Below are 14,874 nucleotides of genomic sequence, written 5' to 3' on the forward strand. Positions count from 1 at the left end.
CTTATGATGCTGTTTATTTCTTGCTTCAATTCTGTCATTTGTACTTCACCTGTATGGGATCTTGATGTTAGGTGCCCACATAATTATAATTGTTATAGTGTCCTGTAATTTCAAGTCTTTATATTATGTCCTTTTTCTGTCATGACATTTAAAAACATTTTTTAAATACTTTTTAAAATATTTTTTTAAGTTTATTTTGAGAGAAAAGGAGAGAGGAAGAGAGTGGGGGAGGGGCAGAGAGCGGAAGAGAGACAGAATCCTGAGCAGGTTCTACACTGTCAGTGTGGAACCCTAGGCAGGGCTCAAACCCATGAACCATGAGATCATGACCTGAACAGAAACTAAGAGATGGACACTTACCCAACTGTGCCACACAGGAGCCTCTGTCATGAAAATTTTTAACCTTTAATGTGTATTTGTTTGGCATTAGTCATCTGGTATTGGTATAGACACACCAATGCTGTCTTTTGGCTCCCATTTGCACGCAATGTCTTTTTACATACTTTTACTTGAATCCTGTGTGTGATCTTAGATCTATGGTGAATCTCTTATAGACAAGAGATTGTAGGAGTTTGTTGTTACTCAGTCAGCCAATCTATATCTTTTCATTGGGAGACTTTCATGTATTTACAATCAAAGTATTACTGAAAGGGAACCACTACTATTGCCATTTTTTAAATAGTTTTCTGTACTTGTGGCTATTTTATGACACTTTTCTTCTCTTCCTGTATCCCATTTTGTTTCTTTGATGTATGTAATAATATGCTTTCATGACATTCTCATCTGCTTTCTGTATTCTATAGGAATTTTCTTTGTGGTTACCATGAGAAGGACTTAAAATCTCTCAGACATATCATGTTCACCACTGCACCTACTTTGTCTTACCAATATCCTAAATTCTGCTTTTTATGTTGTTTACTCTATGACATGGGTTTGTGATTTTTATGCTTTTATTATTTGTTTAAAATAGTCTGTCACAGAAATAAAACTGATTTTTGGTTCCTCATTACGAACTCCAGGTTTCTATATTTGTTTAAATATATTGAGCAGAGTTTTATATGTTCATTACACTTCCGTTACTTTTAGAATCATATTTTAACAAAACTCTCCCTTTAATGTTTCTTATAGAGCCAGTTTACTGCTAAACTTCTAGTGGTTTTTTCCTGAGAAAGTCTTCCTTTCTCCATTTCTTTCTTTCTTTTTTTTAACGTTTATTTATTTTTGAGAGAGAGATAGAGACAGAGCATGAGTGGGGGAGGGGCAGACAGAGAGGGGGACACAGAATCTGAAGCAGGCTCCAGGCTCTGAGCTGTCAGCACAGAGTCTGACAATGGAGCTTGAACTTGGGAACCTTGATATAATGGCCTGAGCTGTAGCTGGACACTTACCTGACTGAGCCACCAAGGCACCCCTTGGTTGATATTTTTTGATATTTCAGTACTTGAATATATTGTCCTATGCACTGCTTCCTACAAGGTATGTGGGGAAACTGCTAGTATCTTACACTGGATCTGTTGGACAAGATGAGTTGCTTTCCTCATAGTGTTTCAAAGTTTTCTGTTCACCTCTGATTTATGATAAGTTAATTATAGTGTGTCACTATAATTTAAGATATAAATTTAAGACTTGGCATTTATCCTGCATAAAAATTCACTGAGCTTCTGGCTTGTTTCTTTCCACAAATATGGGAATTATGAGCCATTAGTTTTTCATGTAAGCTCTCTGTTCCCTTTCACTCTCCTCTCATATGGGGTCCTCTTAATATGTATATTGGTTCACTTGTTAGTGTTCCAAAAGTTCATTGGACTCTGTCCTTTGTTAATTTTTGTGTGTTTGTTTTTGCTTTGGTCCTTCAGTGGACAATTTAAAACAAGTGACCTTTAAGTTTTCTGATTTTTTTTTCTGATTAAGACTTTTGTTAACCCTTTACTATTTAAAAAAAATAATGTTTATTTATTTTTGAGACAGAGAGACACAGAGCATGAACGGGGGAGGGGCAGAGAGAGAGAGAGACACACAATCTGAAACAGGCTCCAGGCTCTGAGCTGTCAGCAGAGGGCCCGATGTGGGACTCAAACTCAGGGACCATGAGGTCATGACCTGAGTAGAGGTCAGCCGCTTAACTGACTGAGCCACCCAGGTGCCCCTACTGTTTTTTTTAATACATAATTTTTTAAAGTAATCTCTATACCCAACATGGGGCTCAAACCCAGAACCCTGAGATCAAACGTTGCATGCTGTACCAACTGAACCAGTCGTGCACCCCCTTTTTACTGGTCTTTAAAATGTATTTACTGGACTCTTTAGCTCCTAATTTTTGTTTCATTGTTTTGCATACTTTCTGTTAGTTTGAATTTTATTTTGGCCATACATAGTTTTTCTGATATCATTTAGTTCCCCATTTGTTCTCTCTTCATTCTCCATATGCATGGTTATGATGATTAATTTGAGTTCTTTGTCAGGTAATGAATAGTTATGTATAAATTTATGGTAAGTTTTGGAGCTTTACTTCATTCCTTCAATTGGAACACATTTTTCTGTTGCTTGCTATGCCTTATGATCTTTCACTGAGATTTGGGAATTTAAAACCCAGCCTCTGGTCCCAGGCTTTATGAACTTGCCTTGTAAAGGAGAACACAAATAAAAGCTGTGCTAGTAAATCCTGGGCCCTATGAAACATATTCTGAGGATGTATAAAGTCTGAGCTTTTGTGATTTCCCAGTTAAGAAAGTATGTATTGGGTCTTATTTAGAGCACATGATTCACCTCTCTCTCCTGTTGTTTGGTTTAAGTTCTGCAGTCTCTGGTGTTTGAAGAAATACTCAGCTTTTTTTCTGAGCAGCCAACATAATGCTTTCATAATATGCATCCATTCCTTGAGCCCTCAGTGTCCTGTATGACAGGATCCAGTCCCCTCAGGTAGCTACAAAAGAGCCAGATATTTACACAGGTCACTCATGTCTTATTTCCTATGCAGAGTTGAGCATTTTCTCATAATCTTGCCATGGAGTCCCAGGTAGAGTGAAAAGCTATTGGGGGAAAGTGTCACTAACTTTTCTTTCCTCTTTTTTTTTTTTTAATTTTTTTCAACGTTTTTTATTTATTTTTTGGACAGAGAGAGACAGAGCATAAACGGGGGAGGGGCAGAGAGAGAGGGAGACACAGAATCGGAAACAGGCTCCAGGCTCCCAGCCATCAGCCCAGAGCCTGACACGGGGCTCGAACTCACGGACCACGAGATTGTGACCTGGCTGAAGTCGGACGCTTAACCGACTGCGCCACCCAGGCGCCCCTTTTCTTTCCTCTTTGATGTGAGTCTTTTTCAGTTTGTCCTTGCCTGGAAGTGCTTTGTTCTCCCAACCGGATTCTGGGGCACTTGAAAAGGCAGTTTGGTCAGTCTGTTTCTCCTTGGAGGAGCAAAATCTCTGTGCCTCCTATTTCTCAAGTCTGCTGTCTGGTGATGGGTATTAAGTTTTTGCATTAGCACCTTACCGTATATTGATGCAAGTGCAGTTGTGGGATCATTTATTTGGTATCTTTCAGTTATGCCTTGGGCTTGTTGACAAAGACAGGCAAAGGAGATTCTTTCCATGAGGTGCTATTGGGAAGATATGTGACTTTTGAGAATTCACAGTTAGTGAAAGATTGGGAAGGTGAAGGGGAGAAGGAAGAGCAGAAGGAGTATTATGATGGATAGAACCAAACTGGGCATTTACCCACAATACAATCCTTATTGCCTAAAGAGATTGATGAGGGGCACCTGGTGGGATCAGTCAGTTAGGTATCGCTCTTGGTTTTGTCTCAGGTCATGATCTCATGGTTTATGATTCGAACCCTGTGTTAAGCTGTGCACTGAAAGTGTGGAGCCTCCTTGGGATTCTCTCTCTCCCTCTCTTTATGCCTTCCCTTCCTAAATACATACATACATACATACATACATACATACACAAACAAACACACACACACATTAAAAAAAATTTGAAGATATAAAACATTTGGGGGAATTCCACTTTAAGACAGCTATCTTTGTGGAACAATGTCTTTATGAATACAAAGACCAAAGTCCATTTTCTAAACATGTATATGCTCTGACAGGAAATTTGAAAAATCTGGAAAGTCACCAAGTGCATGCCAAAAGTAACCATTGCAACCATTTCAAATATAGGATTGGATCAATTATTCTGATATTTCTGATTTCTCGAAAATTAAAAGTGAAGATAAAATTTCTAAATATGATCAGTTTGAGGTATTCTTTTTGAGGGTTTTTTATTGTTTCACCAATAAATAATACCTCTTTGTTCCAAAGTCTCTAATTTTGATAATTATGAGAAGGTCTTTATCTAAGCATTACTGTTCAATAAGATCACATAATACTGAATTTGGAACAACTTTTCACATGTTGTGAATTAGGGAAGATCTTTAGTGAAGGCTCTGTCTTCAATAACTACCAAGATGTTTACCATGGAGACAACTTAATGAAATGAATCTGGGAAAAAGGTTAACTGTGCATCAAATCCTAATAAACAGCAGAGCATTCAGTTTCTAGAGAATGAGTATAAAATAAATAAATCTGGGGAAGTCTTCCATCAAAGCTCAAACTTTATTAAATGTCATTGTTTCCTGACTGGAGAGAATACTTAGAAATGTAGTAAACGTGGCAAAGTTTTTAAGCAGCCTTCACAACTTGCTCAAGAGTTTTCAACCTGAGGGGCACTTGGGTGGCTCAGTCAGTTGAGAGTCTGTCTTCTGCTCACGTCATGATCTCGCAGTCTGTGAGTTGGAGCCCCACCTCGGGCTCTGTGCTGACAGCTCAGAGCCTGGGGCCTGCTTCAGATTCTGTGTCTCTCTCTGCCCCTCCCCCACTCACACTCTGTCTCTCACTCCTTCAAAAATAAATAAACATTAAAAAAAAAGTTTCCAACCTGAGAAAAAACCTTACATATGTAAAGAATGTGGGAAAGTCCTTCACCAGTACTTACATTTTTTTCACATCATAGAGTTTATACTGGAGAAAAACCTTACAAATGTAAAGAATGTGGCAAAGTCTATACCTGGAGTTGATGCCTTCATGGGTATCAGATAATTCATACTGGGAAGAAACCTTGGAAACGTAAAGAATTTGCTGAAGCCTTTAACTATTGCTCAGACTCTCCTTCACATCAGAGTGTATATCCTTGGGTTGAAACCCAACAAGTGCAGAGACTATGACAAAACCTTTAAGCCCAGGGTGGGCTCTGTTTCTTGAACTGTGAAATCATGAAGTGAGCTGAAATTGAGAGTCGGGGGCTTAATAGACTGGGCAGTCCAGGGGACCCTATAAAGTTATAATTTTAATCTGAATTTTTTTATGTAATAAATTAATATTGCAGAAGTGTGGCAGAGAGAACACAGTTCTCATATACTCCTCATCCTGTTCCCTGTTCTTGACGTCAGACATTGCTCTGGTACTTTTGACAAAACATACAACTAACAAGGCACCTTAATATTATAGAATTACAGAATTATTATTTAACTAATTTCAATTATTTTTTTTCCTCCACAAGGATGTTATCCAAAATAGAAATTTATAGTCATTATCTCCCTGCAATATCCTTTGTTCTGTATCAGTTTTTCAGTCTTTCCCAAGTTTCTATACAATTCAGGTTTGAGAAACCCTGGTTTGGTGAGGTTTTTTGTTTGTTCGTTTTGTTTTATTTTGTTTTTTGTTTTTTTAATCTGTAATATGGAATTTAATGTTTTTGTCAGGATTAAAATGTGTTTATAGGTACCGTGACAAACTCTGAGGAGGCTTGGAGATGCAAACTGATAAAGTGACAGTTTATATTTAATATGGTTATTAGAAAAACAGAGATGAAGTGCCATGACCTCTATAATTGAGAGACTTCCAGTCTCACAGAGCAAATGTTTAAATGGTTGAATTTAAGGTTTTGGGGTAACTGCAAGGAAGGGATGATTTATGGGGGATTATGATTTCATTTCTCTGTGGTTTTGTGAGTACAAAGGTGGCCCCTGAAGGCCATCCACAAAGAAACTAGTTGTTAGTAGTAGTAATACTTGTATTTGTTTACCTTGTAAAGAATAAAATGTAGTTGATCCTTAAACGATGTAGTGGTTAGGGGCACCAACACCGCTATGCAGGTGAAAAATCCCTGTATCACTTATGACACTTTGAAAACATAATTCTTAACCGACAACTGTTGACTGGAAACCTTACGGATAACATAGTCAATTACACATTTTGTATTTTATACACACACACACAAACACGCACACACACACATGGTCTTGCAATAAAAGTAAGGTAGAGAAATATTAATGAAATCATAAGGAAATACATTTACAGTATTCTGTGTTTATGCAAACAAAAACTGTATGCAGAAAGAGCCATGCACTTCAAACCTGTGTTTCAAGGGCCAACTATAGTATTGTCCCAGAAACCTCTAAGTGTTTGTTAAATCACTTATCATTTTATGTCATAAAATAGGGGATTGACTTAAGTAGAGTAGAATTGTACAAAGTTTTTGTTAGACAAATTTAGAGAGACAAAACTGACAATATCCCACAGGCAGGGAGATTAGTAGCCTAGAGCCCTCTGCCTCCACAGCTCATCCAGAACCCTCTGTTGTTAAGCTTTTCCAGGTCTGGCCCTACCCTGGGCTCTCCCCTCACTGAACAGATTAAAGGAGGTCAGAGGTTTGGCTCACTGCTCCTCCCATGCCTCAATGGAAGGCGCTAATATTTTGCTGAAACCCCAAGTCAGATACATTGAAGGAAATGCTGTATGTTTTGGTGCCTTAATCTCATAATTTCTCATTACATAATATGCTTTGAAAGGGGTTGGGACAGGCCCCACCAGAATGTACCACTTTGGCATATTAGGATTATTTGGAGCTGGAGGCAGTCAAGACCCTGTGGGCTCCAGAGAAACTTTGGTACCTTCCTTAACTACATGCAGGATTCCAAATTGTGTGCCCTTTCCAAAACAAGCATTATTACCCAGGATAAATTTTATCTGAGTGATCCATGTGTATGGCAGAGCAAACATCTAATTACCTATGTCACATGGCAAGAATTTATGTCCCCTTCAAGGGTCTAATTGACTGGAGACAGATTAACATGAGAAAATCAAGTGTAATGGCATGCGTACAAGGAATCCACCTAGACATGGACATTTTAAGACAGGCAAAATGAGGTATACAGGTATTCTGAACTGAGGAGAAGGGGGTAGGTGCCTGGGATTTCAAGGAAAGGAATGTACTTCACAGGGTGATAGGAAGAGTAGAAGTTTAGGGATGAGACATTTGCCCTACCATAGAGATGAGTCGCTCAGAGAAAATGTATTCGTTAATAACCTTTATTCTGGAAAGGACCTTCAATTTAGATTCTTCTGTATGATGAAGGGAAGAGCAAACCTTTCCCCTGAGACCATGGGGACTTTCAAGTACTTTCAGCTCAGAATAATCCACATGCCAAAGTGGGACATTCTGGGTGGGGATGGGAGTGACTGTCCTGAACCTCTTCACCAAACACCTGCTCCTCTCCTATTCAGCCTGTCAATGCATTTCTTTATTTTGAAATCCCAGACTCCTACTCTCTTCTCCTTAGTTCAGGATGACAGCTATACCTCATTTTGCCTGCCTGACTTTGGAATGTCCATGTGTGTGTGGACTCTCCAAATTTATGCCATGGTAGCTTCAAGAGCCAACCCACTGAGCCCCCTGTTTTCCATTTCTGAACATCTAATGGTCACTCAAGTTTTAAAAAATAAATATACATAGACGTTGTGAAATGGAAAGAGGACCCAGCAGTGCCTTCAACTGTCTCCACTTTGACCTTCATCTATATTTCCTGATTCACTCCTTTCCAGCTCATCTTTTAGCTCCTGTAGAAGCCCCAGCAGGCAAAGCATCCCAGGATGGGAAAGAAAACTCCCCCCCCCCCCCCAGCAATAGGGATTGCCCTGAAAGAGCAAGACCCCACATCCCTGACAACAATGCAGTGATCAGCCTGACCTTCACAATCTGCATGTACCACCACCCTTTGTCCTACATTTTCTTTCTTTATATGACCCTGGAAGAATGTTCAGCAGTTTGGAGACCGTGTTTGAGACATTAGTCCACTGCCTTCTCAGTATTGGCCTTGCTGACAAAAATCCTATTCTGGTTTTGCCACCACTCATCTCCTGCTACCTGGTGTGCAGGAAGGGGTGCAAGAGCGCCTGTCTCTGGGGTCCCAAACAGATCAAGTTCAGCCACTTGACATACGTAAAATCCAAAGGCAGAGAGATGAGAAGTGGTGAGATAAGAAAGGAAGCTTTTTGGGGCGCCTGGGTGGCGCAGTCGGTTAAGTGTCCGACTTCAGCCAGGTCACGATCTCGCGGTCCCGGAGTTCGAGCCCCGCGTCAGGCTCTGGGCTGATGGCTCAGAGCCTGGAGCCTGTTTCTGATTCTGTGTCTCCCTCTCTCTCTGCCCCTCCCCCGTTCATGCTCTGTCTCTCTCTGTCCCAAAAATAAATAAACGTTGAAAAAAAAAATTTAAAAAAAAAAAAAAAAAGGAAGCTTTTTCAGAGAGGTCAACACTGGGAAGATGGCTGACTAATGTCTCACAGATTGTCTCCAATGTGCTGGAGACACAGGTTTATATAAGGGAAACGGGGGCAAAAGTGAGTGGGTACCTGCAGGTAGACAGTGCAGATTAAATATGTAATTGTCTAGGATTCGATCAGGGGTGGGGTCTTTCTGGTTCAGGGCAGTCCTTGTGGCTTGAGGGGGTAGTTCCTGTTCCCCTGAGGTTTGCTTTCTCCTCAGATTTGCTTTCTCCTCAGATTTGCTTTCTCCTCAGGGTCTCCCTCCTGAGCCAAGAGACAAGCTGGAAGGAACCCAGTGTGAAAACAGAATTTTCTCTAGTATTATTCTGCTGCAGCAAAGGGAGATGTCTTCCATTTCTGAGCCTGCTATACCAAATATAAATTAGATGAGGGACCTCTTTCGAGAAAAGAGCTAATACCAGAGAGGAACTTTTTATAAAGAGATACTGGCCTGGCATGGCAAATACTTGTTTGGCAAAATTTACTCTTTCCTTTTTCTTGTGAATGTACTTGACCTTTTTTGAAATTCTGAATCCCTACCCCTTTCTCCTTAAGTCACAATGGCACATAAACATCAATCCCCTGTCTTTGAGCCTCAAATAATTGATGTTCCTATAATTAAGAATACTTTTTCTCTTGTGCAATTGTCTTGTCAGTTGAATTATTAAACTACCAAAGAGTAGAAAACAAATGAAGAAAAAAATATGTTCCTCTCTTACACATTCATTCCATTGAAAACTGACCTTGGTGCTTCAGAGTCAAAATAAAACATGAAGACAGAGTTTGGGATAAAGAGAAAGAGTAGCTTTCTTGCTTTGGGGGGCTGAGGAGGCTGAGGCAGGTTAGGGCCTTCAGAACTGCAAGACCACCTCCAGGAAGGGGCCAATGGGGTGTAGGGAAATAAAGGATCCATCCGGTTTTGACAGGAATTGTGTATGCCCTACCAGCCTTGTTCATCATGTTTTCAGTGTGGTCCTCAATTTCTCATTTAAAAAAAAAAAAAGGCTAAGAGGGGCGCCTGGGTGGCTCAGTTAAGTATCCCACTTTGGTTTAGGTCATGATCTCACAGTGAGTTCGAGCCCTACATCAGTCTCTCTGCTGTCTGTTTTGGAACAATGTCTCCCTCTCTGCTCTTTCCCAGCTCACTCTCTCTCTCTTTCTCTCTCTCTCACACACACACAAATAAATAAACATTGAAAAACATTTTTTTAAAAGGCTAAGAAGACATAAGGGGGGGGGGGTTCCAAAAGGGAAAACGAAGTTATACGTTTAATAACAAACCTCACTGATGGTTTAATGCTGCCATTTTGATTTTTGTTTGACTTTGTACTTACAAAGGAAACGTATATAAGTATAGTTTCCTTTGTAAGAGACATTTGCATGTATAAGGGAAAGCCAGAAAGTGCCATTTAGAAGGGTCTCTCCCTCTGTGAAGCAGAAAGAGGGAGAATGTATAAATCTCCAGAAACTGATCAGTGGAGAGGGAAAGGATTTAAATCTGGATAACAACCACAGACTTGGTGACCGTTTTTTGCGTGGTCACTTCCCCAAATGCTTCCCAATAGGATCACGTGTGGAGTTTCAAGAAGGATCATTGCTGCGGCCCTCCCCCCCACCCCAGATTCCCTCAACTAAGTGGGTGGAAACCACAGTGTTATTCTATTGAAGTGCTCCAGGGGATTCTGTTGCAGGATTTCTTCCCTCACTACCCGGGATTTCTGGTCTTCCCGCTTCAAAGAATGAAGAGGTGGACACAAAATGAGCAACAGGCAAAAATTTATTAGAGTATAAGAAAGTAAGTGTAGTAGAAAATCTCTGTTTAGAGAGAGGGGACATTTGATTGGTGTGTTTCCATTGTATGAGGGGTGGTCTATGGCCATAGTGTTTCTTGGGGGTTCTAAGTCTTGGGTCTATTACTTATTTTTAGTTAGGTCTCTTAGTCAAACTCTTGAGGGAAACCTGGGGGTGAGTAGGTAGTGTTTGTTACAGTCTTAAAAGGAACCTTATGCCTGAGGGGGTTTGCTGTGTTTGGACACTCCCAGCCTTGTTCTAAAATGTGTTTTTCCCCACCCAGGGACCTCATGTCCTAAACTTTCCCTTTCTGCTTCCAGAATCCTATCTTTTCCTATCATAATTCTTAGGCCCAGAGTTAAGCAGGAAGTCTTCCCATTAATTTATGAGAGTTGAGTGCAGGCTTTTGCTCAAGGGGAGGTAACAGGGTCTCCTCCATAGGAGTTGGGGAGGGTCAGGTCCATGTAGCACACTGTTCCTATGCTCAAGCAGAATTTGTGGGCATCTGCAGGAGGGGAGGCCCCCTGAAAGAAGGTAAGGGAAACTCAGAAATTTGTCCCCAAGTAGAAGCTCATAGTTTCTGAGTAGCTCAGGACACAAAGGACTGGAAGTTGGGCCTTTTTTTACATTTCAAAGTGCTGCCTGCAGGTGAGCAGTTGATAGGTGCAGAGGCTGTGTTGGTGGCTTTAAAGACATCTCATTCAGCTGCGATTTCTCCACAAAGATCTTCTGAGAAAGGAATTTAATGGAGGAGGTGAAAGAAGAAATGGCCTGTTCTCAGGTAAGCCTTGCTTCCCAGGCTAGAGGCCCAGTTGTCTTTTTCTCAGGAAATTCCATGCATGTAGAAATTGCAAAGCACCTTTGTGGCTCAGTTCAGAGAGCATCAGACTCTTCATTTCAGCTCAGGTCCTGATCCCAGGATCCTGCCATCCATCCCTGCATCGGGGTTAGTGCTGAGCATGGAGCCTGCTTAAGATTCCATTCTCTCTCTCTGTTTCTCTCCTCTGTTTGCATGCGCATACACTCTCTCTCTGAAAGAAAATTTAAAAAAAAGCCAATGATTTCTTTCTTTCTTTCTTTCTTTCTTTCTTTCTTTCTTTTTCTTTCTTTTTCTTTCTTTTTCTTTCTTTCTTTCTTTCTTTCTTTCTTTCTTTCTTTCTTTCTAGTTCTGATGGTTCTGCTTTATGTTTTCACCTAATACTTAACCTTTCAGAAATGATAATCTAGGTTATGTCTTTAGAACACTCCTCCCCCATATCCCACAGACTTCTCTCCCTTCTCTCCGACATGGCTTCCAGTAGGGCAACAACAGTTGTCACTTAGAATTAAATTCCTGCAAGTATTGAAAATATTCCCTTTGTGACAGATCCAGAGGGGAAGGTGTTGAATCCAAGTGTCCTTTTGCTGGTTCTGGGATAGCACTCAAGGAAAACAGTTCCCATTTAGGTCTAATCTGAATGCTTTCTCTGCTCTGGGTAGAGTAGGATTATGAAAACACACAAATACACAAGATGGATATGAGGCACAGAATAACTTGGAACGTTCTATAAAAAGAAATTCTTGCTTTTTAGTATGTGGAAAACATACTCTATTTAAGATATACTAGATATTACAGGAAATGGAAAGTATATGTGATTGAAGTCTGTATAAATCCACTGTATCCTCAAAGTTGTTTATATTCTGATTTACTGTTTGTGGGTCTCAAGAACATACCAGTGATCCCATGTCCAGAGCTATAGGCACTGATATCAATTTGTTTCCTTACAGTTGATGTTACCTTTTGTTTTTACTTGGCTTTCTGCTTTCTGCCAGATTACCCCCCCCCCCCAACCCGTAACATTCATATTTTCCTTCTTATCTGTTGTAATGATTTTAGGCAGATTCCCTGAGCGATTTCCAGACACCATCACATTTAAATTGGAACCTTCTTTCTCCTAGTTTCTCTTTCCTTGTATTTTTTTTTAAGTTTGTTTATTTTGAGAAAGAGCGGGAGCAGGGGAATTGCAAAGAGAGTGTGCAAATCACAAGCAGACTTTACAGACTCAGTGCAAACCCAGACTCAAGGCTGGAACTCATGAAACCATGAGACCTTGACCTGAGCTGAAATCAAGTCAGACCCTTAACTGCCTGAGCCACCCAGGAACCACTTCTTTGTAGTTTCTGATGAGGAAAACAAAGGTAAAAGAAATGCAGATAAAAATAAGTTTTCTTACAACTTGCAACCCATTGACAAATACTTGAGGCTGACAGAGGAATATATTCCTCAAGGAATTCACAACTGCTTTAATGTTAAATCTTTTACAGAGGCAAAAGCAACCTTAGCTTGACAATAGCCAGACTTCCAGTATCCTGTAAGTCCTTAACATATAAAAATCCTTTAGAAACATCTATTATTTCCACCCCTTCCCCCTCCCACCCCCCAACTGTTGGAGTCCAGCTCCAGCAACCAGGGGTTCCTGAAGGATGAATGGCATTGGGGAGAAAGTGAAGATAAAACAAAACTAAAAAAAAACAAAAAATAAAAATGGACACGGACAACAGCAGTGTGTTGAACTGTCCGATTTATTGTAGCAAACGTGGCATTATATTTGCTAGTGATTTCCTTGTAGCATACGTCATCTATGTTTTTCTAACATTACCTAATTTTGAAAATGTTCCTATGTGTGATCAACCTTTAAGAAATAACATGGCAATTTTCTCATAATGTTCCCTCATACCCTTTGATATTGTTTAATTTCTTACATTATTCCATTATGCATCTATGTTTATCTATAATCTATAAAGCATTTGCTTTGCTGTTTTCATGAAAGGTCATCTATCTCTCAACACCTCAAGTGGAACAGTTACAGGGACATGACCTCCTAGTAGAAGAACAATGTGTTTGCCTCCATCCCAGGTGCCAGGAAGGAGCTGAAAAAGCCTTAGAAACCCATGCCTCATAGATTCTCAGAGAGACAATGAACCTAGGAACTAATGAACCATCCTGTACCTTAACCAACTAGGTTCAATCATTATCATCATCTGGAATGCCTCCTGGGGACCAAGTGGGACTAGGGTTAGAGTGACTTGTGCCTGTAGATACAGTCTTTAGTTGCCAGAGCGAGGCTTTCAAATCCATATGTCTCTCCTTTATTGGCCTCCTTTGCTGGCAAATGTATGAGGCTATCCTTCCTGTACGTAGAGGAGTCTCCATAGGGGATGGCAAGGGCTAAATATAGGGCTGCACAATTTCTTGCAGAACCTTATTTTATTTCCTAATGGTTCTTTTCCCAGGGGGCCTGTCGAGGGCAGTTCCCCAACAGACAATACCCCAGGTACTTTTAGTAAGGCCAAATTACCTAAAACCTGGGGTTCAAGAAGCTTCACTGTCGGTGGGCCACCTTGCAGTCACCAATCTGTCCACAGCCTGGGCCTTGCCATCAGACTGGGATAGCTTGGCTTCCCCCACAGCTCCCTCCCCCCTCCCCATTAGAAGTGTATAATCAGTGTTTCCTCCCAATCACATTGCAATTCTTCCCCTGGATCCTATCCCTGTGCTTTAATAAAAAGTCTCTTTCAGCAAAAAGGCCTCAAGATACTTTGAGCATTTACTCTTGGCCCATGTCACATCAGTTTCCACTGGGCAACGAAGCCCCTCACCTTTATGTAGTAGAGCTATTGACTTCTGGGAGTAGAGGTTCTAAATCAAACAGACCTTCATCCCATAGGTTTTTTTTTTTAATGTTTATTTATTATTTGAGAGAGAGACAGCGTGAGCAGGGGAGAAGCAGAGAAGGAGACACAGAATCTGAATCGGGCTTCAGGCTCTGAGCTGTCAGCACAGAGCCCGATGTGAGGCTTGAACTCACAAACCATGAGATCATGACCTGAGAGGAAGTCAGACACTCAACCAACTAAGCCACCCAGGAGCTCCTTCATCCCATAGGTTTTTATTCCACTCCATAGTCATGACACAGACATATTCCTGTATTTACTTTTTGGATATTCAGAAAAAGACAAATCACATAATTAGCATGTTTGAGTGTCTTAAAATCCTGAAATACAATAGAGCACAAATAATGATTGAAACAAAAGCTTTCAGTGAGGGGCCCCTGGGTGACTTGCTCAGTTAAGCCTTAACTCTTGATGTCGGTACAGATCATGATCTCATGGTTCATGAGATAGTGGCCCATGTCAGGCTGTATGCTTTTCGCTTGGAACATGCTTGGGAATTATCTCTCTCTGCTCGTTCTTTCTCAAAATAAGTAAACGTATAAAGGAAAAAAAAAAAAAAAAAGAATTCAGGGCACCTATGTGGCTCACTCCCTTAAGCATCTGACTTTGGCTAAGGTCAGGATCTCACGGTTTGTTGATTTGAGTCCCATTTGGTGTGACCTCAAGACCTACTTCAGTTGAGTGCATGCCCCACTTCAGGTGAACATGTGCCCTGCTCCCTCCCTCCCTCCTCCTCTCCCTCCCTCCCCTTCTCTGCCTCCCCACACCTTCAGTCACTTGTGC

The 14,874-nt window shown here is 40.7% G+C and overlaps 1 long non-coding RNA gene across 1 annotated transcript; it reads right to left on the reverse strand.

Moving 5' to 3' along the window:
* Positions 1-1,225: 1,225 nt before the first annotated feature.
* Positions 1,226-14,267, reverse strand: LOC125153463 (uncharacterized). Its single transcript, XR_007147491.1, has 2 exons — positions 14,230-14,267; positions 1,226-1,351 (listed from the first exon to the last, which is right to left on the reverse strand). It is a non-coding gene; the product is annotated as an uncharacterized LOC125153463 (long non-coding RNA).
* Between the last annotated feature and the right edge of the window lie 607 nt (positions 14,268-14,874).

Source organism: Prionailurus viverrinus, chromosome E2 (genome assembly GCF_022837055.1).
Source record: "Prionailurus viverrinus isolate Anna chromosome E2, UM_Priviv_1.0, whole genome shotgun sequence".
Classification (NCBI taxonomy): Eukaryota; Metazoa; Chordata; class Mammalia; order Carnivora; family Felidae; genus Prionailurus; species Prionailurus viverrinus.